This window comes from Alligator sinensis, unplaced genomic scaffold, assembly GCF_000455745.1.
Source record: "Alligator sinensis unplaced genomic scaffold, ASM45574v1 scaffold2031_1, whole genome shotgun sequence".
NCBI classification, from domain to species: Eukaryota; Metazoa; Chordata; order Crocodylia; family Alligatoridae; genus Alligator; species Alligator sinensis.
The window spans coordinates 20,469-25,625 of record NW_005843847.1 but is presented as its reverse complement, the minus strand read 5'-3'; positions in this window follow the sequence as shown (position 1 = coordinate 25,625).

The following is a 5,157-nucleotide window of genomic DNA, read 5'->3' as shown; positions in this document are numbered from 1 at the left end:
CCCAGCAGACACTGCAGGAGCCACAGCGGGGAGGGAGATGGGGCTTGGCTGGGCAGAGCTGGTCGGAGCCCAAGGCTGGGGGCTGCAACTCCCCGAGCACTGGAGGTTAGTAGAGACCTGTTAGATTATGAGTCCTGAAGCCATCCTCTACACTTAATCCACAGTGAATGGGACTACAGTGTAGCAGAAAGCCCCTTTTTCCTCTTGCCTGCATTTGCTCTCCCCTCTTTGGATATGTTTCTCTTTTTCTACCTTTTCTTCCTTCCTCTCTCTTTCACTTTAAGATAAGGAATTGTGTTTTAAAATTTGTATGTGTGCATTTTGTATTTCCCCTTGTATTTTGGTATTTTTTTATCTATTTGTGTGCCATGGCATTACTTTTGTAGCTTATATTTTATACTCCTCACCTCTCAGCTTTCAACTAAATGTGTTTTAGTTTCATAAGTAAGTTATACATTGTAACAATGTTAATAAGGGCAGGAATCAAACTGCCCTTCCCTGTATCGACACTGGGAGCTTCGATAAGCTTTTTGAGAGAGTTATCCTGGTGCACATCTGCGAGGGGCCGGCAGGGGAGGTTGTGCTTAGGGGCAACCAGCAGGGGTTCATTAGGGGCAGGTCCTGTCAGACCAACCTGGTGGCCTTCTACGACCAGGTCACAAAATCCTTGGATGCAGGGGTAGCAGTGGACATAGTCTTTCTGGACTTTAGGAAGGCCTTGGACACTGTCTCTCACCCCATTCTTATTAAAAAACTGGGGGACTGGGGCGTCCACACCTACACAGTCAAATGGGTCACTAACTGGCTGGAGGGCCGCACCCAGAGAGAGGTGGTGGATGGGTCATTTTTGACCTGGAGGGATGGGGGCAGTGGGGTCCCCCAAGGGCTCAGTCCTCAGGCTCATACTGTTCGATCTCTTTATTAGTGACTTGGACAAGGGGGTGAAAAGCACCCTGTTTAAATTCGCTGATGACACCGAGATTAGGGGCGAGGTGGGCATGCTAGAAGGTGGGGACAGGATACAGCTGGACCTGGACAGGTTACAGGGGTGGGCAGATGAGAACAGGATGGGTTTCAACACGGACAAGTGCAAGGTGCTGCACCTGGGGGGGAAGACCCAGCAGCAGACCTACAGGCTGGGGAACTCCCTTCTCCTCAGTGAAGAGGCAGAAAAGGATCTGGGAGTCATTATTGAAGCCAAAATGAACATGGGCCACCAGTGTGGGGACGCGGTCAGGAAGGCCAACCGCACCTTGTCGTGCATCCACAGATGCACTGACCTGTGGGAACAAAGCATTAGCAGTTTTCATGAGTCCTCTGCAATAATTTAACACATTCTCATGGCCTTTCAACAGGCTTGCTGCTTTTTGTTCCTTGATAGGGTGTAGGTCTACATTCATTGGTCTACCAAACAAAATTTCATATGGTGTCAACCCATGTTTTCTATTTGGCATGTTCCTGAGGTGTAATTGGAAGAATGTCAGGCCAAGAAAGTCCAGTTTGCTTACAAAGTTTGGCTAATTTGGATTTAATATCTCAGTTAAGACGTTCAACCTTTCCTGAGCTTGCTGGGTGATAAGGTGTATGGAATTTCCATGTAAACCCCAATGCCTTACTGAATACTTTCTGAATTTGCCAGATAAAATGTGGCCCTTGATCTGAGTCTACTGTGAGGGGTATGCCGAATCTTGGAATTAATTCAGTCATTAATTTCTTTGCTACAGAGACTGTGTCTGCCCTTCTGGTAGGGTAGGCTTCTATCCATCCACTGAAATGGCATATTACAACCAGAACATGCTTAAACCCTTTGCTAGGTGGGAGGTCAATGACGTCTATCTGCAAGTTCTGAAATGGTCCATATGACCATGGAGTAGCGCTGGCCTGGACATGTGTTGGTTTACTAATTCCATGTTGTAGGCATATAGCACAGGTTTCCGATACCTTTTTCGCTTCTGCATGAATGGCGGGTGCATACCAGTACCTCAAAATGTTCTCAGCTACCCCATTTTTGCATGCATGTCCCATTTCATGGGACGCACGGGCAAGGTGAGGGACAAGGGTTTTTGGGGCAATAATGCGCCCATCTGGAGACTTCCATAGGGTATCAGAATGTAAAGTACAGCCTGCCACAAGCCACGCATGCTTTTCAGATTCTGGAGCTGCATCTTGGAGGAGAGAGATATTCGATAGTGAAAGATTAAGAGTTGCACATAAGGAGATAACAAGTTGGGTGCCTTTGAGGGCGACATGCTGCGTGTGCTGATCCGCACAAGCATTTCCTTGGCTTATCGGATCAGAGCCCCCTAAATGAGCTTTGCAGTGTATAGAAATCAGTTTAGGGAGTAAAATAGCATCTAACAAGGCGTTAATTAATGGAGCATGAGAAATTGAGGACCCTGCAGAGGTAAGGAATCCGCGATACTTCCAGATCTGACCTGTGGAATGGCACACTTTAAAGGCATAGTGAGAATCAGTGTAAATATTAGCAGACTTATTTTTAGCTAGAATACAAGCACAGGTTAAGGCTGTTAGTTCAGCAGTTGCGCACTACAGATGCCAGGGAGACTGTGAGCTTCAATGACTGCATGTGGTGAATATACGGCAAATCCCACACGAAGTTGCCCAGTCGCGTCTCTTTTGCATGAGCTGTCTATGAAAAAAATACAATCAGGGTTAACTAGAGGTGTATCTGTGAGATCTGGACGTGGGGTAAATAGCTGATCTATCTGAGTAATGCAGTCATGATCTAACAAGTGAGTATCTCCATCGTGCGGTAAAGGTAAAAGAGAAGCAGGATTTAAAACATTACAATGAACAATAGTAACATTATCGGCAGCTAAAATAGTGCGCTCATAACACGATAACTTTTGGGAGGACAAGTGTTGAGTTTTCCCACGGTTTAACAAGGCAGATACAGCATGGGGAACAGCAAGGGTAAAGGGAGATCCTAACACTATAGCTGCTGACTTGTCCAAAAGCAATGCAGCGGCAGCTACAGCACGCAGGCAGGGTGGAAATCCTTCTGCAACAGGATCAAGCAAGGAAGAAAAATAAGCATTTGGTTTGTGAAAAGAAGCAAAAGGTTGAGTCAGGACTCCAGAAGCAACACCTTCTCTTTCATGGCAGTACAAAGTAAAGGGTTTATCATAGTCAGGGCGTCCCAATGCTGGTTCAGAGGCTAGGGCTGCCTTTAAATCAACAAACACCTGTTCATGGTGTTCGGTCCATGGAAGGGGGTTATCAGCGGAAACGTCTCTAGTAAGTTCGTTTGAGAGTTTTGCCAGTAAGGAAAAGTTGGGTATCCATTATCGACAATATGAAGCAGAGCCTAGAAACCCTCTGAGTTGTTTCTTGGTAGTGGGTTTGGGGAGAGAAAGAACGGCAGAAATGCGATCTGTAGTTAAACGTCTATGCCCCTTGGAGATTTTGTGCCCAAATGTATAACTTTTGGCTGGCAAAACTGTAACTTAGCTTTGGAAGCTTTGTGACCTTGTTGGGCTAAACATTTTAGAAGGTGAATTGTATCTGTAACACAGGCGAATTCAGTTTCTGAAGCAATCATAAGATCATTAATATACTGAATGAGTACTGAGTTACAAGGTAACGTGATAGTATCTAAATCCTTCTTTAGTGCTTGAGAAAATATGGAAGGGCTTTCAGTAAACCCTTGAGGCAATCGTGTCCATGTATATTGCCTTCCTCTGTAAGTGAACACAAACAGAAGTTGGGAGTTAGGAGGTATTGGGATAGAGAAAAAAGAAGAACATAAATCAACAACAGAAAAGAAAGCAGCAGAGGCAGGAATCACACTGAGGGCAGTAGAAGGGTTTGGCACAACAGGATGAGAGGGAATAACAAATCGATTAATTTTTCTTAAATCTTGTACAAAGTGATAAACAGGTTTTCCGTGCTTGTCTGATTTCCTGGGTTTCTTTACAGGTAGGATAGGGGTGTTACAGGGAGAGCGAATTGGAATTAAAACACCCTGTTGCAACAGTGCATCTATAACTGGGGCAATGCCTTCCTCAGCTTCTGGGAAAGGGGATACTGATCTACAGCAGGAAAAGGTTTGCGTGTCTTATAAGTCAATTGAACTGGCTCAATGTTCAAGAGCTTCCCCGTTTCATTGAGGTGGGAATCCCACAAGGACTCTGGCATCCGAAAGAGATGGAGAGTTGGGAGAGTCACCATCTATTTGGTTATTCTCAGGGTCTGTAGAGAGCAAGAGCATTAGATTTGGGGTCTGATCAGAGGGCAGATCTAAATACACACCCTCAGGGGAACAGTAGATTGTGGCGCCCAATTTACACAACAAATCTCTTCCTAATAGATTTACTGGAGCAGTAGGACTTAACAAGAAAGCATGGTCAGCAGACAATGGCCCAATTTTGACTGTAGCTGAACTAGCATATTTATGTGGAATGATTTATCCCCCTTCTCCAATTGCATTGACTGTTTCATTGGTGGGTATTAGTCTTTCAGCTTCTTCAGATTTTATAGTAGACATAGAGGCCCCGGTATCTACAAGGAAACTATGAGATTTGTCATTAACAGTCACAGTTACACTGGCATCTTTAGAGGTTTTGATGAGAGAATGTAACGCAGCACATCCCAGAGACACAGAGGCCGTGCTGAACCATCATTGAGTAGGGCTTGAGGGGCAGGAAACAGGTGGGCCACTGCGCTGGGGCTGGTTTGGGCAATTAGTTTTCCAGGGTCCCTTTTGTTTACAGTAATTACAAACATCGTCAGGGCGCGGTCCACATTGGAAACGCAGCTGAAAAGGAGGTACATTTGGTCTTGAGTTAACTCGTGAATGAGGGTTTTGATCGGACGCTGGGACCCCAGGATAAAAGTTTTTACAAGGTTGGACGTATGGGCGAGGACCAGTACGCTATTTTTGTTCTAAGTCTTGGATTTGCAAAGCCATGAGACTCGTTTTAAGTTCTTTTCTTTTTTCCTTTTCTGCCTGCTGGTGTTCCCATCAATCGATACAAGCCTGAACAATCTTGGCCATGGGTTTACCCTTCCAGCCCAGGACTAATTGCTGTAGTTTATCTTGTAGTTTTGGCTGTAAATTCTTTACATAAGTGGTAACTATTAACCCTCACATATTGTCTGCACCAGGATCAATGCCAGTATGTCTTTGAATTGCTG